Source organism: Zootermopsis nevadensis, unplaced genomic scaffold, assembly GCF_977971745.1.
Source record: "Zootermopsis nevadensis isolate Lab colony 2312 unplaced genomic scaffold, Znev_1.0 Znev_ptg000015l, whole genome shotgun sequence".
NCBI lineage: Eukaryota > Metazoa > Arthropoda > Insecta > Blattodea > Termopsidae > Zootermopsis > Zootermopsis nevadensis.
Window position 1 is genome coordinate 2,426,569 of NW_028259147.1, and position 23,220 is coordinate 2,449,788.

At 40.1% G+C, this 23,220-nt stretch overlaps 1 protein-coding gene and 1 long non-coding RNA gene across 15 annotated transcripts in view; one reads left to right on the forward strand and one right to left on the reverse strand.

Moving 5' to 3' along the window:
• Positions 1–23,220, forward strand: part of LOC110833551 (neurotrimin) — a 524,202-nt gene that overhangs the window by 429,854 nt on the left and 71,128 nt on the right. The window lies entirely within an intron of this gene.
• Positions 1–23,220, reverse strand: part of LOC110833552 (uncharacterized) — a 267,341-nt gene that overhangs the window by 151,154 nt on the left and 92,967 nt on the right. Inside the window, exon 3 of one of the 8 annotated variants that reach the window (XR_002544243.2) lies at positions 4,965–5,040. The exons of 6 other annotated variants lie outside the window; for them this stretch is intronic. This is a non-coding gene — a long non-coding RNA (uncharacterized LOC110833552). Of the gene's footprint in view, positions 1–4,964; positions 5,041–6,945; positions 7,210–23,220 lie in introns of those variants that run through there. One more of the 8 variants, XR_002544244.2, reaches the window with a different exon arrangement.

The window sequence follows — 23,220 nt, forward strand, 5'->3', positions numbered from 1 at the left end:
ATTTTCTCCTGGAGAATCGTGTTATGCATAACTTTGACTTTGAAGGATGAGCGACTTCTAATTTTGAAAAATTATTCAAGGTTTCTGCAAACATTGCATTTGCCATCTTCAGAGTTAATATTTGACAGTATTTTTCGAAAATTTTAATAATTTCCAGCACTCTATGCAGGTCACCCCCCAAAACCCGAATTTATACACTAAATTCCAGCAGCGAAAATTGTTGTGGTATGGAAATTGTTTCCAAGTTTTCTTATTTTGTAAGGAAATATTGGTTTATTGTATCTGCACGTCCTTGTGAAAACGCTGGAAACAAATGACACATTTTCATGATAGTCCTATTAATGACATGAGCTTCAGGGAGCGAAAGGAAACTTTACCGCTGTGCGTCATAATTTTCTCTCTTGAATAATATCGATATGGCGTCCGTCCGTGCTAACATCGAATCCACAAGCTACACTAGCGCTACGTGTTATTTAGTCCTAAACTAATGTACGGTAATAAGTCTTCAAAATCATGTTACGTTTATTAAGGTACTTTTATGTCTAATATAAAATAACAACATGTGAGCCTGCATGAAATCTGTATTCAGCTTCAGGGTTAATGGGACTGTAGGCGTTTGCGTTGTTAAATTTGTATTGAGTTGGATTGTGAACGTAATTTCATGTTCTGTGTGAACTTGTTTCGTATGTTCAAAGTTACACTGAATTTCAAAACACGTCTCGAGATGAAAGTCGAACCAAGCAGGTTAGCACATCATTTAATAATAAAGTCCGTACCGCGAAGAAAACACAATACTTCACCATTACAAAGATCAATTGGTTAACGGTGTTTTAGTGCCTAATCCCTGACGATGATGATGAAGTTAACAGTTACAAATATGGCGACAGCGCGAAACGTTTATAATATATTCGATAAATTTAAAATTGGAAGAATTTGTTCTTTATCAAAAATGTTCTTTAAAAATATGAATTATATATAATAATACCGTAATAATAATTAAGTTCCTTCATTGAAGCGTCTGCCATTATCAAAGAGTTTGCACAGGCAAGCCCTAATAATAATAATAATAATATATTAAATAAAATGTCTATAAAAATAGTCATCTGTTGGATTTCAAATGTGTATAGCAACAAAGTGGACTTTATGAATTATGACGTATCGCCTTGTCTTATTTTTAAATGACCGTGCGTGTGAACTTTTTATTAATGATTTTTTTTTTAGTGCGCTGACCAGTGCCTGGCGAATTAATTACGAAATAGTGAAATCCACGATTTTTCGAATCGCCTATTAATATTTATTAATGACGATCGAATCTAATATAGATCTGAGATGCGGTTCATGGCTAAAAGTTAAAACACAGTTGCATGTCACTGAGGAATTAGCAAAAGAGAAATGCTTCCAGAATACAAATGAGGACGTAAGTGAATGTGGGGGGGGGGGACATGAAAACAATACCTGGAGAATTCGTACTAGCGTGCAAATGATAAATGTGAGCTGAAATTAGGAGTCCACTCAGAAGAGGGGGGTGGAGGGTATGAATGACACGTAACCAGAATCGTGAATAATGTAACTGATACGAATGGGCGTGAATGTGATTAAGATATTTAAACGTCGTCAGGGTAACGGAATTTCATACCCAGAACAACCGATTCAGCTGAGTGCAGGGCGAGATAAATGTTTACATGAAGGCACAAATATCCGTGTTCAAGTCACGTCGTGAGTTTCACTCATTAACAAATATTAATTTTCAACTATGAAACGACTCATACAATATTAAATGGTAATTTTGTTTTGTTCTAACCGCCACGGTGGTCCAGCGGTTAGAACGCTGGCCTTGTAATCCTGGGGTCTCGGGTTCGATTCCCGACGGTGCCCGAATTTATAACTTGTGTTGGGCAAGGCCGTGGTCTAGGCAACACGGAGTTTTCCTCCGTGGCATCCCAACAATTACTCCATTCAGACACAGAAGAAGGCAATGGCAAACCACTTCTGGATCATCTGCCAAGAACGTATATGAACAGGTCCCAGTCCGAGAAAAGGATGGAAGGATCCTGTTCATATGGACCTGTCGTCAGACAGAACACTAAAAATAAATAATAAATGTCTTGGAACGCAGTCATTTCAGAAGATAACAGTGCTCAGCTTGTCAAGAAATCCGCCACGTTTTATGGTACCCAAAGGTTCATTACCTTCCTACAAGAGCCCGCCACTGGTCCCTATCCTTTGCCAGATGAATCCAATCCGCGCCCACAAACTGTACGAACACGACAGTACGTGAAAGTCTGATGTTTTGAATTCTATATATAACGCAGTCACAATTTACGCTGGCGGAAATTAGGTACAGAAATGGACCAGGTATAATAATTATTTATTATACAGCATTCTTGTTTGACTAATTTGGACACTACGTTGTTACAGAACTTCAGAGATCTTTAGCGCTTGAGAGATGTAGACATCAGAGGTCATAACGACGAAAGAAGTTACCATCGATTTAAATAATTTAACTCTCGAGAGATACCATTGCTTCATACCACAAAACACTTAACATGATTTGGCGCTGACAGCGACTACAAAAGGGGCTCGGAACAGTTTTATTTTTTTATCCGATAATCGAGTCGAGCCGTAGACGTCACATCATCTCTTGGCCCAACCCGCTGGACCATTGTATTAACCTCCCTCTGCATTACAACCGCGCAGACACCTGGTGATCTTCATGTCCACTTTTGTTGCATACATCCAGGGGCAGAGAAGCGAAATGTCATTCTGATTTCAATAGGCATTATTTCGTGACAAAGGGCCCTCATACCGGAGCGCCTGCATTCAGGTGTTTGTCATCTCTTGAATCCAACGTTTTCATATCATAAGGAATTTACGGGATTCAGTCGAGATTAAAAGCGAAACTCCAGCAAGTAACAGAATGTTAGAGCAGTAACTCAAAGCACTCCGTTGTGTGAGACTGGACACTTTTTTTTTTTGTGTTGTGTTACTTTCCAATTTGGCCTCCGTTTCCACATGTAGCTTTTCAAAAAAACGAAGAAAAAAATTGGAAAACGAGATTGAGTGATGAAAGTGGGGCTGAAATAATAGCAAATTGACAGTCGAAGGTAAACAGGGAGTTATTGACGGTGACCTCCTCAGAGGTTAACAGAAGAGACGAATAGTGGACGAGGTTTTTGACGCCGGAATGACAGGTGCAAGGACGCGGTTAAACCGGAGGAAGATGTGGGAAATGGAGAGGAATGTTGGAACTATCCGAAAGAAAGTGTTAAATTCTCCGGTGGGCGGGATTAGGTTCACGTTGTGAGTAAATTTACAGCGCCACTGATGGCCAAGTTGCTGACTGCAACCCATTGGACATACTAAGAAATGGCAACTTTTCCGATAATCGCTGCCACCCCCCCCCCCTCAAGTGCTCACATGGCGTGTAGTGGGACAGCTTTACTTTACATATTTATTTATCGTTTGTGTCTTAGGTTAAATAACTCCGAATTGACTGGGATAATGATTGTTAATTGAAGTTTAGTAAGTTGTACTGTGAAGTTTGTAATTACTTACCATAAAATTCTTAGCAGCAGACTGTAATTCGAGCCTCACCCCCACGACGACTCCCCCCCCCCAAAAAAAAAAATCATGAAATGAGAGGTTCTCTCTTTTTCTTTGTCATCAGTCTTTCGACTGGTTTGATGTCCTCCATTTTCGCCCATCTTTTTATTTCCACATATTTTCTACAGCCCACATCCTCAAAAATCTTTGTTTCCCCCTACAATTCTTCCCTTCAGCTGTTCCTTCCATTACCAAATTAACCAATCCTGGTTGCCTCAGAATGTGTCCCACCATCGAATCTCTTCTTCTCGTAAGATTTTTCCTTCGCCTATCCTGTCTAAGACCAGCTCATTCCGTACTTTATCAGTCCACTTAATGTATTCAACATTTCAAATGCTTCTACCCTCCTTCTTTCTGCCTTTCTCACTGACCATGTTTCGCTTCCAAACACAAATAACTTCAGAAAAAACAATCTTTATTCCAGGTCAATGAGAGGTTATAACCTGTTTAAAATAAAATGTAGGCTACTACGTTCTGGTACAATGCAAACAAACGTTGTGTGGCTCTAATGCGGGTTAAATGTATTGAAAAAGTAGGAGAACCGTGAGCTTCCAGAACCATCTCTGATGTTACTGAAGGAGAATTAATGCCCGAACACGCCTGGCCGGGCTTGTGCAGGTGGACAGACACAGTTATTGTCGTTTATCTTAATGTTCCGGAGCCGTGGCAACTGACCGGAGGGAGGAGTTTGAAAACTTGCGGTCCAGTCGTCAGTGGCGTAGCTCCGACTGTGCTGGACTCCAACGCAATGATCAGTGATGCATGCGAACCATTGAATGTCGTGGGACACGGGATAATAATTAATTACTGCCGTTCACATTGATTATTCTGAGCTATTAAATAGTAACCAGTGGCGTATCTTTTTAATGTCGGGGGCCCTGACGTAAAATCATTGGCGCCTTTTGATTGTCCCAAGATGAAACGTCATAATTAGTGACGTAAACTACAGACAACAGTTTTCAAATCAGGGGGCGTACGTCTTGAATAACGGGTCTGTGTCTACACTGTGGTTTATCATACCAAATTTAATCTGAATCCGTTCTGAAGTTTCAGACAAAATATGCAGACTAATGCGCAGACAGACAGACAGACAGTATGCCTTTCATCACGCATGTATTTTGTAAACGAGAAACGTATCAATGAGAATATTACTTCAAGATAAAGGTAAAGTTGTCCCTGTTCCTTTCGGCATGCAGGCGTATGGGGGAATGGAGGCAGAGCTCCACGCATTTAACCTCGTGGTATGTAGAGGTGGGTGTTTATTTTCGCGCCCAGGCCGGTTTACATCCTAGGAAAGATATAAAATTGGGTGCAGTCCAGAGGCTGTCTGGATGTAGAGGCGAACAGAGAAAAAAAATACCTGGTCTGGCGGTAATCGAACCCAGGACATCGAGCTCACAGGCTAGTCACTGTACTGACTTGAGATATTCAGATAATCTGGAAGAAGATTACAACAGTGTCAAACGTCATTAGTGTCTGAAAACATTTTCGTGCAAATTAAAATATGAGGACGAGATCAATCAATCTCTCATTCAAACCAGGATGTCGTAAGCAGAGTCACTTAGCGGCATTTATCTACCCTGGCGCTGTGACTTTTTAACTGCGTGTAGTGGTTTGATATATCCTTTCAAAGGGTTTTTATATGATTTAAACTTTGCAAAACTCTACCCCTGAAGGGTTTCTTCACGCCTCTTTTTTTCCAACAAAAAATCAACACAAATTTCAGCATCCACTAGAACGGCCAGCTCACTACGCAAATGCCTCGCCATCGTCACTGGTTTGGGTATTGCGAGGTGCTGGGTGTTGTTTACCTACAAAACACACCAACAGTAGCTCGAGGATGCTTTAAATGTGCTGTCGGTTTAGTCGAGCAGCAAATGACATCAGTGCGGTTCGAACAACAAAAATAAGATATTTCATGTAAGAAGACATCAAGTTCCTATGACCTTTAAGCCTTAAATACTTTAGTTCATATTAATTTGTTACGTCATTGTAAAAGAACGTTAAAACAGTTGTAAGTGGAACCAAGGTTCCGGAGAATCTGACGTAAATACGTCTATACAGAAAGGAAGTTTATATATTAGCTTTAATTACAACAATATTAACAACAATGTCGAGTAAACAGATGACGTTTCCTAGGTAACATAACAATGCACGCAAGCTGACCATTGTTGTATATCCATATTAACACATTGTTGATATGGATCTTACACGTTTTCCTTTCACTTGTTTGCCGAATGACGTATAGACGTATTTACGTCAATAAAGGAATAAATACAACAATGGCATATCATTTACGTATTAACATGAATCAATTGTTATAAAACCTGACGTATACGACAATGGAACGTAATTACTATCACTTTTAAATGTTCTTTAAAACATTTAGTATGTACTGTATTAAATTTTATATAAAATCCTTTCTGTTATTAGTGAGTCTTTAGGATTTAAAGCAGTTTAATTATTGTCAGTGTTGAACGTGCGGGGTTTAGCTACCAGGGAGTTAGTAAGTCTATGAAAAAGCTTATCTATTTGTTACGGTTGCATGTTTTCCTTTCATTTTTGCCGACTACGCGGGAAAATATAGTTCCCGGCCAACCTAAATAATCGGGAGTTTACTGTACTAACATACCACCGTCCCCCCCCCCCCACCCACATGCTTTCCGTGTGGAAGGTCCATTGTTCTAGGATTATTCCGTACGTACAGTCAATCAATCGTTTATTGAGTTCTCTATACAGAATAATAATCCGTCCGCCTAACACCGGGTTTTTTGTGGCTCACAGCAACAATACAAAGCTGTCTAGTAACCTCAGCAGTTTCGATTAATTGATGAATAAGTAATAATGAATACAGTGTCATATTCTGCTCGCCTTTTGCAGTAGACAGTCTGTATATACGCAATAAAAGAACGTCAGTTCCAGTGATGCGTGCAGAATAGAAGATCCTGTGGAAATATGTGAGCCCCATTCCGTACGTGGCTTTGCCATGTTCAGTTCAGTGTCACGTGAGTGTCCACAAGCCAGCCGTGATTGATGATATGGTGCCCCGCCCTGTGAAGTCCCTCGTTTCCATCCGCCGTCCCTGAGTCCCTGGCTACTCACCGGTACCATAGGAGTGCCCCCCCCCCCCGCACAAACATACGAGGGTCTACGTAGGGACTCATATACAAAAATGCACAAGCAAATCTGTCGGACGGACAATGCCACAATCCGACTTTGGCAGACCGACGGAGAATTCTAGTTTATTTTTAAAGCCATTTGGGGGGGGGGGGGGGGGCTTTCGGATTCGGTCTATTATTTCTGTCATACGCAAAGTAGAGTGCTTTACAAATGTCTGCATTCAGATTTCTACGTCCTGGCGAATGTCTGAATCCGTACAGCGTCATTCAATTAGTAAAAGGCTGAGTCATCGTGTAGCAATCTGGGTTACTGGCACTCGCTCGGGGGAAATAATTCATTAGCAAATTAAATAAATATTGTGTGAAGTCTTACAGTTACACTGTCTCGTAGAGCTCGCAGCGAACATCTTCATTACAATCGAGCGTCACTTTTCAACTGAAAATGCTGGAGGAGTTGATGAAATTTGTTAGTTGTAGGTCGACGAATCTGAAACACATTTTTTTTTCCTGTAGAATTGTTGTTTTATTTACATTAATCCTTCAAAGCCCATTGTAAAATATACGTCGCACCTGCTTCAGAAATCAATAATAATTCATTTCGTATTTATGGATTATCTATGACTCTCAGTGTAAATAGCAGTTGAATTTTTAATGTTAAAGTGTGGTGTTTTCTTCGCGGTACGGACTGAATATATAAATATTATTTAGACGAGCTTCAAAGGGCCATTATATACTTATTCTATACAAAAATCATGGCGATTAAGCCTACAAAGTAGCTTTAAAAGAGGCGGGAAAACCTCCTCATTAGACCTATTTGGCTTATCCGTATCAGGAGCACGAAGAATTTTACTGAACGGAGCCCCTCGGGAAAGATGGTACAGTGCACTTAACTGAATTCTGCTTTGATCTTAATGGATTAACAAGGCATTCACGTTCAAAGGCCTAATCAATCATTTGTGCAAAGACAATGCTAACAGGATTATTAACATTGAAATTAATCTCTAACGCTGTGAAACACAGGTCTCGGTCCATGGTCCTTGATTTTGCGAGGAAGCATTTACCCTTTGAAGCCGAAGCTCGTCCAAATATTTAAGAATTTAGTCCGTACCGCAAAGAAAACACCACACTTCACCATTACAAAATGCAACTGGTTAACGCTGTTTAAGGAAATAATCGTTGTTTGTACTGAGAATCATATGAAACCCATGAATACACTCTGTCGGCAAATTGCAGAGTTAAACTTGTTCTTAAAGTGGATGGAACGGAGAGTGGCCACTTCGTTTTAAAGGGTTAAGCAGTTATAATGCAGTTAAAGATTGATTCCAGTAATGTAATATGTGAGTTTCTTTCCAATTTTGAGAAAATGACAGCTTAATAAATGTTCAGTGACTGTGGTTTTGTCCTTTCACGTTTAGTAACTCCACTGTGGAGGAACTTCTTTTGCATAAAATATTTAACTAAGATACTTTACTAAGAGTAACTTTATGTAGGTCAACTGAATTATTTATTATAAACGATTCAGAAACGAATTATGAAAATTGATGCCGTGAATGTCCGATACTGAGCACATTTGTTAACCTTTATGAGGAAAAGAGTGTTTATGGAAAATATCATAGCTTTTACCCCCAGCCTTTTCTCAGTTTTCCGAAATTTGGTATGACCGTTATAGGACATTGGTATCGCAATAATAATAATTAAATATGGAATTAAAAGTTCAATGAAGGGAAATATTTGTAACGTATTTCAGTAATGACTGATTTTGTTAAAGATATGATTCGTGTTTTATTAGGAATTTTGTATATATTTTTTTTTAATTAATCGCGAGACACTTTGAATAACATTCCCTCATTGCTAACCTTGAGATCAGTAAGTCTGTAAGCAAAGGTCAGTATAGACTTAGGGCTGGGAGACTCTGTTATTGACCTAGATTATTGGTGGAAAATTCATTATGTTTACATCTGTGAAATAAATATGCTATTAAAAATATTAAAGATTTTATTAATTGTAGCCCGAATTTATAACTTGTGTTGGGCAAGGCCGTGGTCTAGGCAACACGGAGTTTTCCTCCGTGGCATCCCAACAATTACTCCATTCACACACAGAAGAAGGCAATGGCAAACCACTTCTGGATCATCTGCCAAGAACGTATATGAACAGGTCCCAGTCCGAGAAAAGGATGGAAGGATCCTGTTCATATGGACCTGTCGTCAGACAGAACACTACAAATAAAAAAAAAAGTCTTATAACAGTGTTGATAAATCGTGTCTTTGTTTTTGAGGTCCCGTCTGCGGAAAAAGGTATTTTGACGAAAGTGCTACAAGATCTTCTTATTTGAACAGTGTAAATGGTTACAATAGAAAGTCGAGGAAGACTTCTTCATAGATACAAAAGTGAGAGATATAATCTTTCCATTTCTGGGAGATGGGTGTTAAATTGTCACTCCCGCGCTGGTATTTGGTTTAAACGCAGAATCCTCACGCGCGCCCTTCAGTCTTCCATTCGTCTTCATCAATCAAGCCGCTGGAAACAAGCGTTGTTATGAATCACATCTTTGTTCATCGCTGTCAACCTGCCAACAGTCTTCATGTTCTGTGTCGGAGGATAATGGACAGTGCGCATGCTCTATCTCAGCCTGCAATCCTTTTGAATGCTGTGTCGTATTTAACTTTGTAATATCGTGTACGTCGACAGTAGTTTCGCTTAAGTAGGATTTGAGGCTTTCACGTCAGTGACTCCGAAGATGTGTTTTCATCATCAGGGAGGTCGTCCTGATGATGAAGGCAGCGAGGACCTCTGTAACGTCCGTAAACTTCTACCAGATCACACGGCGCTACATCCCAGAAGACGGTCATATTCAATTTCGTTTTAAGCGACGTCTAAAAATTCTACCTGTTCCTGGCTTTTTGGGGCTGAAGGGGTTAGACTTTGCGAACTCCCCCTCCATACTAACCTAGGTGCTAATGCAGTCCTGTCGTAATTAGATTTGACGGCTTAGATATCTTCCTTTAACTAACTTGCCTTCACCTGGCGTTCCCCTCGGACTCCGCTGTTCGTGTGTCTTCCTTCTGGATCGTACAGCTTCCACTGCTGCCGATGAAAGGGCGAAACTTACGAACCAACGAAACTTAGAGAACCACTGAGCCACTTTCTGAATAATCAGTACGCGTCCTTGGTATCATATTAAGCAGGAGAGTAAATTTAATAAAATTCCCCTGAGAAGATAAGCCCTTACGTGTTTGAGAAGACGCCGGCTTGTTACCGTCAAAACATTTGTCTTCCTTATGTCAGCAACTGTCTTCCTTCGAATTAGATGATTTTGTACTTTAAATGTTTCCTTTAACTTCTGAATTTCTCGTAAAAGTTCTTCTAATTGTATTTCCCACTTTTTCTGCTTGAATCGTGTTTATCTGGAACAAACTCCACTGAGCCTACGATCATCTGCTCTGTTTTCAGATATTATTTTGTTGAAAATCCTTTGTATATGCGGCCGTAGGCTCACCGCGTGATCCTTTAGGATCCATTCAGTGAAGTTTGTTTTTCTCTCATTAGTAGACCTAAAATAAGTTAAAATTGTCAGTAGAATTTGAGGTTTTCACGGCCGTGAGTCCGAAGATGGCTGTATTCTTGGTTGTTACACCGTGCAGTTTCAGATGTCCTTGCTGCCTGCATCATCAGGGCGAATCGCAAGGAACCCAGAAGGCAGCCATCTTCATTCTATGAGTTTCTAATCCCAACTTCATAGCTATACTTGGAAGGAATTGTAGTCTGGCAGATTCTGAATATGTGGTCTGTTCCTGTTATTTATAGTTAGCTGTAGCCTGCCATTTTAACAGTACTGTCGTATTGCTGTTGTGTTCTGATAACAGTGTAAAACCCACGCCGAAATCCTATTCTAAGTCGGAAAATGACGCCTCATCCTTAGTGGATCTTACCAGCGGATTTAATCTCGGTTCAGTTGAACACGTCGACAGAATACATAACATTACTTTGATCCAGAATTATGGATAAAATACGAACTACAGTTTAGGAGAAATCTCGACAACCGCGTATACTGCCTTTGAATCAGTGGCGATTTTCAGAACAACTTTCTCCTCCTATCTTCTTTCATTATTTCCTCCTTCTTGTTTCCTCTTTCACTTTTCATTTTCTTCTTCTCTCGTATTTTCATTTCCTCCTCTTCAGTATGCTCGTTTTTCTCCTTCTCAGACTTCTCGTCCTCGTGTATTACCTCCTCCTTACTCTTGTGACACGTGTGGACACTAATCCACCTCCCACATACCCGGAGTATAATATTAAAAACGTAGGCGTATTATTACGTGGCAAGATACGACGCCCAAACCCTCGCAACTGTGTCCTCACTGTCTCAGACGTGTGCGTGTGTTCGAGTTTTAGGAAGATGTAACTATTCACAAGAATTGTAATCTTCACGGTTAGGGGGTGATCAAGGGAGCGGACAGCAGGCAAATGATTTTGTGATTACGAACAGAACATTTTGTTTAAACTACGTAGTTTTAGGATTTGTCGTAAATTTACTACTTGCATCCGACAAAGTAACAAATTCTCTGTTATTCATCACGAAACTTTGTTGGTTTCTGCTTGACTGGCTTGTTAACTAACTAACTAACTAACCAGATGGTGCATCAAAGTCTTTTTCATTCTGCTTGCGTGCTACATGTACAGTCCATCCCACTCTCTTTGCTTCAGCCTTCCTAAATTATAATCCGAAGATAACACATCATGAAATTTCATTATGCATCTCCTTCCGCCCTCCTAGATTGTTCTCAGACACTCTCAGATGGCGATAGTTTGTCGGAAGCATTTTATTTGTGCTGTGAAATGGTATCTTTCATGTGAAGCGTGAACCAGTTCATCTTGACCGCTCGGCAATGGACCACAGAACTGCCAGTTCATTATGGCGTCATATATCACCAGCATCCATCGGTTTTGCAGATGAGTTACTCGGCGATGTAACAAAGCCATACGTCGGCGAACGTAATACCAGATTTGTAATTAATCTACGAGTTTCCACTGGAGTCTGTTATTAAAATGAAACTCTCATGAAACTTACTGTGAAGCCTTTGAAAAGACTAAGGAATATAGGATCACGCTTCTTATGAAAAAAAGTATGAAATCATTTAATAATGTCTTAAATTATTTACAGTTAATATAACGCTTTAAATCTGTGGTAATCCTCAGGCTTTTGGCAAAGATAGTAATAAAGAAAAATTATTCCTGTGAAGTTAAGAACAAGTTAATATCTTTAAATGCTTTAGTATTAAATTCATAATATTTTATCTTGTTATATCCTACATGGATAAAATAACTGAATGATCTACACAATTTTATTTGTCGCATAATATTTGGGCGTCTGAAATATTTTATCATCTTACAGATAGACATTAATTTTAACCCTGCAAGGCCGAATATGATCTGAATGATATTTAAAGATTCAGTCCGTACTGCGAAGTAAACACCACACATCACCATTCAAAAAATTAATTTGTTAACGCTGTTTAAAGAAATAATCGCTGTTTACAGCGAGAATCTTACGAAACCCATCAATACGAAATGCATACTTATCGATTGTTAAAGCAAGTGGTACATATAGTTACCACTGGACCACATGTGAGATCGGTACCTTCTCAGGAATAATAATTTAAGCGGAGAGAATTTACCGATTTTGCCAAATCTCTTAATACGTCCTGATAACTACAGTATTATATTAATTTGTGCAAACCTGATTTTGTGCGCGGATGGGACACGAGCAGCATTTGAAGGACCGGAAGTAAAGTTTGTAATTTTTTAATTTCTTTTTTGTGTAGGGAATCCTGATTTGTCGATTAGCCCATTCAATTCTGCGAAAAGCTAATTAAATATTTATAAAGCGTATTGTATGCGTGTAATTTCAAAACACATAATAATCCTGTCATCAGAACGGCTTTTATAACATATTATGCCAATTAAATACTTCAAACAGTGCGATTTGAATTTTTAGATGCAGAAATTTTTTCCCATATGATATTATGTATTTCCACTGAATATAATTGTTATCCCACTAATTATCTGGATTCTGATGTTAATAAGCATATCTCCCGACACCCTGACATCCATACTCCGGACACCACATCCGTTTACCGGAATTTGGATCATGCCAAAAGGATCGATCCATCTCCGGCCCTTCTGTGATATGCCATTCAAATAATTAGGCCTGAGTGTGTCGATTGGATTTATCTGGCTCAGGATAGGGACCTGTAGTGAACACGGTTATGAAACCTTGGATTTCGACCAATGAAGGACTCCGCTCCGAAGAATTAGGTCCTTTTAGAAGATCTGATGCACTCGAAATTTCAGGACACTGCTATTGTTGAACAGCGTCTCCCACCGGGGAAGTTCGGGCGGTCGCCATGTTGGCTTTGTTGATGTTAGAATAGTAAAGCAGAGGTATTTAATGCAGTATATGTGTCCAGGGGTATGACGTTCATGCCAAGTTTAATGAAAATCCGTCTGTTGTTTTAAAATTTATTATGTTGTAAAGACACGCTGAAAAGCCTGTTTCTTGCCTTGTTAAATAAGAAAAATTACTCAGATATACGCACCTTAAAGTTATTATACAACTCCGGTTCATATGAGAGGATTAATTTAAATTGGCCATGCGAACGGCTTGTTTCTGTGTGTTCGTTCTTGAAGTCGGTCAACCAATTTTTCTTTCTCTGTCTCACCCCCCCCCCCCCTCACCTAACCCGAATAGATCACCACCGCAAGAGTTGTAACAATAAGGGAGTTTTCCATCTGCTACCCTTGCATTTCTTTTATTTATATACCGGTCCAGGACGCTTGGTTAAACGATCACGTATACACAGACGACCCAGAACTGGCAGTGTGCTCTGTGACTGTCGCTGGATATGAGGTCTACTTGCAACTCATTCTTTCTCGAACATTACACATGACATGGGGCGTGCTTTAGACCCTCGGAGTCATTTGTTTTCCTAAATCTTCGTCGTCATTTGGCCCCGAGCTTTTATGATGCAAGAAACTCGTAAATCTTACGTTATGCCCATATTACGTATTCTTATTTGGGCACTGGACAGGAATGGAAACATAACGAGGAGGCAATGTCTAATCGGCCCGTCGACAGTCAGTCCGATTCTTTTGTTACAAAGATAATTCGAGAGATTAGAAATAAATTCTTTTATATGTACGTCATATATGGTCAAGTGATCTTGTTAACACCTTCCTTCTTACGCACGAGGTATCTCGTTTTAAGCGACCAGCCCTTCTGAACCGGATATATTTACGTGTTTCATCCGATCAGTGAAAGAAACGTATTCCTTCAACTTTCAACAGCTGAAAGCTATTTGTGGCTTATAAAGAAGAGATTATTTATTACCTTACAAATGCAGAACAATTATAAATTATCTTTACGTGGGCAGGAGGAAAGGTTATTAAAAAGATATTTCTCACTCGTCTGCTCGCTTAGCTTGTAGAAGTTTACTGATGTTTCGTAAGTCCTTTATGTCTCCATCATCAGGGCGATGAGCAAGCCGCCTGCCTGTAAGTATGTCTTCGTGTCGAACCCCTAAATTTGATTTGCTGATTTTCTAATGGGGCCACTCTGCACTTTATATGAGATATTAAACTTTTGATACTTTATTACGACCTGAGGAGAGATGAACACAAATTTTACAGTTCGCCACAAAGTAGCAACATAACTTAACAATTCCGAAGTTTCGCTGTGCTCAAGATGAAAGAACCGGCGAGTAAAGTGTTCTTAATGTGGTGGAAATTATCCACATTTGCGAGTGGAACGAAGTATTCAATGGTAGAAATTTCACAGAAGAGATAACATCTTCAGAATGCAGCGGTTGTTAACAACTTCTGAAATAAGAAGTAAAAGATTGTAGATAAAGAATGTACATGAAAGGAAATTATAATTTCCTATCGCATTTCTCCCCGTGGTGAAAAAGCAAATAAGAATCTTCTCCCCATTCTAATCTAGCTGTAGAATTCCTTATTGGTTTGCTGTGTCTGCAGTACGTCAGTAATTAGAAATAAAATTTTAAATTACCGGTTTTGGAAATAAGATTTCCTTACAAATAGCAAACGATGACATTTCGTAATGAAATTTTTAATACTTAGTTTCATTCACATACATCTGATGCAGAAAGATAATTTCATCTCGCAGTATCAGAATCTCATTGTCATGTTGTCATCTTCTTCTTCTCTGGCTCTCCAGTCCGTATTTGGTCCATGACCTCCTCAATTCTCCTCTTCCATTCGGTCCTCTGTTAGGTCCGTCTGTCCGAGGCTTCGCTCGAGGTCTCAAAACATCTTCCATTTTACGGTGCAAGGTTGTTAACCTTGCGACCAACCCCCAACCTGGAGGACCAGGGTACCTGTCTTAGTCTGACCTCTCCCCCGAGGGAGGCCCTACCAGTAGCTCTTGGGGTCACTGAGGTACTCAAGCCCCACCACCACCACGACAAGGTGTGGTAACATTCGCTTGGCTCAAAATGTACTTTTAATCGTGCCCCCTCCCTCCTCGCAACCCTGTCCAAAGAAAATTCTCTTAACATTTTCATTTAATTTAAAAATATTACTAAATTATCAAATCTAAAACTTCTTGACGATGGTGAAGAGTCAATTGAATAAAAATTTTCTTGGATATTATCCATCGTCTAGTAAATATAAAACGTAAAAAACGACGTTTCGGAGATGGGACTCTATCTCCGTCTTCAGGTTCCTACACAGTTGGGCCCACTAGATAGAGCTAATCCCTATCTCCGGTCCGGAGAAAATTTTTATTCATTACTAAATTACCTAGTCACTTAACTTTCCAAATTACAACTTCAACATTCACAGACAAACAAATAGAAATTTCGCTCTCTCTTTTATCAAGTTTTAATTGATTATCACCCTTACGTCTTCCAGGGCGAGTGGGCATTGCCTGGGGACCTTCGTAGCTACTAATCTAAACGTGTGTCCCTCCGCATTAAAAACTAGTGCATGTCGCTGCTCTAACCACTTTCTCTACTTCAACTTCAGGAGGTTGAAAGCTAAGGAAACGCGGGTTGTTTTACCTGAGAAGTGAATTAGTGGAGTGAGATGTAATGATTGGATTTCAGCGCTCAGCTGCTTGCATAACCGGGCCATAGATTAGACTGCGCTGGTCCTCTACTTTAATTACTAACGAGGTAATGTCGTGACGGTACGTCGAGGCGTACGTGTGGGTGGTACACAGTGCGCAGTTGATTGGACAGGGCTGAGGCACTCCTCAGGCCCTACCTCAGCATTCATTTACGTTCCATTATCCAGATAATCGCGAGGTCTCTTTAATTGGCAATTGTCTTCTATAAGACTATACTTCACTTTGTATGCATGTAATTTCTCACTCTCTTGAAAGTAAGTTTGTCCTTGGTGGAAAGAGAATGAAGTCTTGTAGTGGATGTCACGCATTCTTCCCATTCGGGGGTCCGTCGATCGATAACGGAGGCTGGCAGTGTTCTCTTCATATACCCCAGACAAGTGGTGTAATTATGTCTTTAAAATGTGCCAGTATTGCTTCATACCTCATTAAACGATCAGTAACTCATTTTATGTTAATGTATTTCGCGTGGTTATCCCTGTAAAACAGCTGTTATTTCCTTAATCAGCGTTAACCAGTTGATCTTCGTAATGGTGAAGTGTGGTGTTTTCTTCGCGGTACGGACTGAATTATTAAATATTATTTAAGCGAACTTCGGCTTTAAAATGCTGAGATGTTTCCCAAGTTCCAAGTTGCCACTGCAAGCTTCTCATGCAGCCCTCCCGATTTAAATTAATCAAAATTTACCCCCCCCCCCCCCCCAGTAGGAACTTCTAAATTATGTACTAAACTTCCAAATCAATAGCCTCAGCTTTCTCTAATACAAAATTCAAAATTTCGTCTTCTCTGCCAATTATCGCACTAACGTCTTCACTCTTACTTTATCCTTAACAGAAGGACGAGCGGGCATTGCCTGGGGACCTTCTAACAATAAGATGCTCTTTCTCCCCCCCCCCTGAAATCGAAGTGTCTCTCACTTCTCCCCCCCCCCCCCACCAATTTCCTCTCTCTCTCTCTCTCTCCCGGCTTTAAAGGGTTAACCAGTTGATCTTCGTAATGGTGAAGTGTAGTGTTTTCTTCGCGGTACGGACTGAATTATTAAATATTATTTAGACGAACTTCGGATTCAAAGGGGAAACGTCTGCCTGGTCCATGGGAAAGGAGCCTCGACGTTACCCTCAGTTCTGCGAATACAATTCAGTTTCCATACCAAGTGACTCGGTGTTCGCTGTCTACCGCGAACACTTTTGGTTCGAAATAGGTCAGCACTGTTATTGGCCAGTCCTGGGAATCAGCTTATGCGTAAACAGCCCATCCGTTGCGTTTCCCATCGTCAGACTGCAGGGTTGAACACACAGGACGAAGTAGGCGAATGGAAATGGAAATTTGTGACGTCAAAGCGGCGACCCTGGACTAAAATTGTCCGCGTTTCTGCTACAGTTCCGTCTCGAAGGACTTAACGCTGAACGGACGGAGTTTTGACCGCTCATTTGCGTGTATCACACAAATTGTGAGGTTGTTTCTTAAGTGTTATTAAATTTTTACGGTTTCTAGCTTCACAGCTTGAAATGTATGACTATTCGACCGTAAAGTGAAATGTGTCACGAAAAGGAGTTTTTCTTAACCGATTTCATACGTGTTACAAATGTCTTAGGGCAATGATACTAGTTTATTTATTTATTTAGTGTTCTGTCTGACGACAGGTCCATATGAACAGGATCCTTCCATCCTTTTCTCGGACTGGGACCTGTTCATATACGTTCTTGGCAGATGATCCAGAAGTGGTTTGCCATTGCCTTCTTCTGTGTGTGAATGGAGTAATTGTTGGGATGCCACGGAGGAAAACTCCGTGTTGCCTAGACCACGGCCTTGCCCAACACAAGTTATAAATTCGGGCACCGCCGGGAATCGAACCCGAGACCCCAGGATTACAAGGCCAGTGATTTATGGATATATATATTGTGTATATCCATAAATCATCCAGCATTATTGTTGTAAGAACCCACCATTTAAAAAATAAAACATAGTTACGGTACATTAAACTTAGATCCACAGGTACCATCTGGAAGGTAAACGTCATAATCTTCAGTTGAAGAGCCCAAAGTATTTCTAAAGGGATGAAAACACAAATGTCGTAATCAGAGGTCAATCCCAAGCGTATCCGCGTCCTTATATCAAAAGAAGCATCCAGTGAAAATTTCTTCTTTTTTTCGAAATAGCAAACACGGGCATTCGGCCTACGAGTTTTGGAAACGTTCAAGGCAGTTCATTTGTGGAAAAGAACCATTTTTTTTGTGGGTTAAAAATGGTGTTTGCTTCCGGAGAATGCGCACGCGCACACAACATTTGGTAGAAGGATTTGTGGCAACCCCCTCCAAACGCGCGCGTGCCTGCACGCACACACAAGAGTTCTGGAACATTGATATCACTCGCTTGATTTAGCCCAATCCGATTTTTTCACGCTCCAGAAAACAACTATAATAGGCTAACGTGTATATAAGTGAAGTCATAAGGCCAGTAGACCTCTTAGGAGATGACCTCATCCACTACAAGTAAGAGAGTAATTTTTTTTCGGAAAGTGCTCTTTTATTTTGATAATTGTTCTTCTTGAAAATTTCTGCTTATGAGAACCAGACAGTCGTTTGTTTCTGATACACTGCGACCCAGTCAGGATTGAGTCTTCCGTCTTTAATGGTCCTGGCACTGCGTACAATTATCCTGCGTGTCCTTTTTCAAATGGCGGTCGTCTGAGATGCCACAACAGGGCAGTATTTGAAATTGAACCTGTCCCCAAGGACTCTGTAATTGGGTTTGCGTCGCTTTGGTTACCACAGCACGCTCCGTCTTCTTACCGTCTGGAGTGGCCACTATCACCAGCTAATTGCACCCAGAACCCATCCAACCTAACGAACTCCACATAGCGAAGGCCTTCTTGAGGAGCTAATAAATAGTACGCCCAGCTAGCCAAGACGTTACACGAAGGTTCATTAACGTGTTCACAAAAGCCCGCCATCGGCCCCTATCCTCAGTCACATTAATCCAACCTACACACCCAACTTATTTTCCTAAGATCCATTTTAATAATATCCTCCAATCCTCGACTATGTGTTTCGAGTAGTATTTTCCGTTTAAACTTTAAAACCAGAATTGTTACGCAACTCTCCTTCATGCGCGCTACATGCCTTGCCAATCTCATGTTCCTTGATATAATCATCATACTAATATTTGGTGAACGGTGTGAACCATGAAGTTCCTCGTTATGAATTTGTCTCCATTCTCCTGTTACTTCATCCGTCTAACAACACTACAGGAATTATTATATTATTATTTAGTGTTCTGTCTAACGACAGGTCCATATGAACAGGATCCTTCCATCCTTTTCTCGGACTGGGACCTGTTCATATACGTTCTTGGCAGATGATCCAGAAGTGGTTTGCCATTGCCTTCTTCTGTGTGTGAATGGAGTAATTGTTGGGATGCCACGGAGGAAAACTCCGTGTTGCCTAGACCACGGCCTTGCCCAACACAAGTTATAAATTCGGGCACCGCCGGGAATCGAACCCGAGACCCCAGGATTACAAGGCCAGCGTTCTAACCGCTAGACCACCTCATCTTATTATTATTTAGTGTTCTGTCTGACGACAGGTCCATATGAACAGGATCCTTCCATCCTTTTCTCGGACTGGGACCTGTTCATATACGTTCTTGGCAGGTGATCCAGAAGTGGTTTGCCATTGCCTTCTTCTGTGTGTGAATGGAGTAATTGGAGTAATCATTACGTTTTCGCGTGATCTGGATGTTGTATCATGAGAAAAGAATGACAGAGGTTAGGAAAAGGTGAGTAATTCAGAGAAGGAAAAATACAGGACGAAGGGGGGGAAGGGATAAGATAAAGTACACGATGAATTAGGAATAAGCGGTTAAGGAATGGAAAGGCTTTAAGAATATCAAGAAGATAAATCAGTTGTAGAAGGAAGACAGATTAAACGAGAAGAGAAAGGAAAATTGAACAGGAAATTGGAAGAGATGCCGGGGGAAAAACAAGTCAGAAAAGCCCCCTTGCTTGAAAGAGTTGGGGGGCGCAAATTTTGTGAGAACGTTTAGGGACTATTTTCGAATTTCTCTTAAATGTTGTTACCCTCAAAAAAAAAATTGCATTTTCCCGTCTTACGAAATTCTCGCTTTTCTTTCGTGGAAACAAACAGACGTGCATGTGTTTAACGCATCTCGTGCCATTTTAAACCTAATTTCGGGCGTCTGTCACGTCACATAACCCGTTCAATAAACATGTAAGGCGGGTTGTGTAACAGAGTTATACAGGAGTAGAGTCCCTAATCATTTGGATGAGTGTTGGCGCCAGTCTTTTCGAACATAAAGATTCAGCTTAAGACTGAACTCTTTTTTTTTCCCGTCATCTGTGCAGTTGCTTTTACGTGCCACTTCGCTGCGTGGAGTCCGGAACGTGCTCTTCGCGTCTTGGGAGACATTTGAAGAATTCGTTCCTTCATGATAATGTCTGCCAGCGCAAACTTCTGGTGGGTTTGAACTTTTCGCTTCACTCGAGATTCGAGGTTTTGACAGTGGTGAGAGTCGATATATTTTTTATTTCAGGTCGTGATTCTGTGTAGTCTTGTAGATGGTATCTGACGTTTCGGTGGAACATAGAACGTCCATCTTTAGGGTGGAAGTGAATCACTTCTGCAATCACGGCAGTTGGATTTATGTTTTCTTGTATTTCTACTTAATGATTGTCGTCTTGCCATATGATACTAAGGAAATCACAAAAATTCACGTAGGATTTGACGTTCTCTGGGCGGTGTGTCAGAAGATGGCTTTCTTGTGGATTTAGTGCCGTGTCGTCTGGTGGACGCTTACCCACGTTTCGGAGGTACTTGCTGTTTCCATTATCACGGTCGCCGTGAGAACCTGAATTTGCACATAGCTAATATGTCGTTATCTTCTATTTTAAAATGCAGTCGTAAGTAACAGAATTCGGCATATATTTCAAAGAATTTCTGATCGTTACCGAAAGGTTCAGCTGGCTGGCTGGTTTGTTCAATTAATGGTCGGTCCGTGCCGTAAATTAGATTTCCCCGGAAACTTTATTTCTTTTAGGAGACAAATCCCGACATTTTACACCAATTACTTTGCTCCATGGAAACTAGCACATGGTTATGATATTTGCCGCTACCTGCATCCTCTGTCGTCTATTCTTTAACGCTTTGTTAAGCTGCTTAAAAAGTTTCCGTCATTTTTCAAGGTAAGGAGGAACATAAAATCATTATCTTAATGGCAGGGTTGTCCGTCTGCATTAGCACAGTTTAAGATACTAAACGCTAGACCAATAAATCTGTTGATTCTTGGCATTATCAGCAAAGTAAATGCCTCCCGCCATCTTTAGACAGTTAAACAAACAATGAATTGATTTTAATAAATATACCACGTGTTCCTATTGAGCTACACAAACAGAATATTTCTTTAAACAGAACTGAGTTTGGAAATTGTGTACTGCAGATATTTTATCGAAATCTTCTTATTTATGAGACCGTGTAATGTAGAGTACACCGCCACGGTGGTCCAGCGGTTAGAACGCTGGCCTTGTAATCCTGGGGTCTCGGGTTAGATTCCCGGCGGTGCCCGAATTTATAACTTGTGTTGGGCAAGGCCGTGGTCTAGGCAACACGGAGTTTTCCTCCGTGGCATCCCAACAATTACTCCATTCACACACAGAAGAAGGCAATGGCAAACCACTTCTGGATCATCTGCCAAGAACGTATATGAACAGGTCCCAGTCCGAGAAAAGGATGGAAGGATCCTGTTCATATGGACCTGTCGTCACAAAGAATACTAAATAATAATAATAATAATAATAATAATAATAGTAATGTAGAGTATCAAGGTTACCAACTTTTCTGAGGAACGTCAGTCATTCTCGTATAAAAATCAACTCTCAGATATTAGGTTCTTAAATATCATTAAACATCAGTTTTGTTTGTTTCATTGACGAAAATACTTCTTCCTGTGTGACTGGAGCGACGAGAAATTGCATTTCTTCAATTCTTTAAAACTCGTTGTTATAACTAGCCTGAAATTTACCGCCTACTTTAATAAATAATAACTTCGAATTTTGCCTGAAGAGTGTGTTTATGGGTTGCGTATGATTCTCAGATTTAACAGCGATTATTTCCTTAAACATCGTTAGCCAATCTGTCTTTGTAATGGTGAAGAGTTGTGTTTTCTTTGCGGTACGGACTGAATTCTTAAATAGTATGTAGAAGTGCTTATGACTTCAGAGGGTCAAATTATAAGTTACTCCACTCGCAAAGTCTTAATGCGTTGCACTAACTGATAATTTATGTAAGTGAAATAGAGACTGAATTTAAAACAAACCCAAAGTGCTAATGCATGATGAATTTACCAGTTTTCTTGGTATTAATCGTTTTATCGCAAGGATTTTTGTACTTAGTAATTCTAAAACATAAACGTCATTGTGAATATGCGAGGTTCAATGTGATCGGTCTGCTATTAGAACACACTTCGATGTCTTTGGAGGACGATGTACAGACTTGAATATTCGCACATGAGAAATAGAAAGTAACATGAAAATAATATTAAATTACATAATTAGGATTTGTAACTGATGTTATCGGGGAGAAAAAAAGTCAAAATAGATGGGTAGGACTTGTAGCATGCATGCGGGGGATGAGAAATGCATTTAGTATTTTGTAGGTGTGTTATAGCCACTTCAGGAAAAGAGACACTGACAGTTGATTGAACTTACGCGAACTCGTCAATGAAAGTTTCGATTTCCACAGAATCAGTGGATTTGTTAATTTGTTAAGTAATTACAGACTTTCCAGAAAACACGGAACAGGATGTTGTTAAGATCTAGCTGGAAACACAAATGTGTCTTCCTCCTTAACTCGTCTGGACTGCTGAGTTCCTTTCAGATAATCTGGTTCCCTCTCAGCACAGTTGGCTGCATTGTCCCCCCCTTTCCATCTCTTAAAGTTCTGCCAGATCGAGTTATCCTGGCAATTCTTAACTTTTCTTGGTTAGGCGTTTCAACCACTGCGATTCCTTCATGTTTCTTGTTCAGACGACTTCCGTCTTCTACATCTTCTTCGCAGTCCTCGAAAACGTGCATCAAGTTGACGTTTATAAACTAGAATATTTGGGCTGAAGCCGATTTGAGGGAGATGAAATTATAAATGACGAGTTAAAGAACCAAGATTTAGTATTTTTTCTCTCGTGACAACTTTTGATAGTAACAAATATACACACCGAATTTTATTTTTTATGAAACCACTGTTTTAATCGCTTTGTGTCATGTGATCGAATTTTGGACAGCTTAAAATGTTTAATTTCATGTATCCGCCAAATTTTACATTATACAAAGAATTACTTTTATTATTA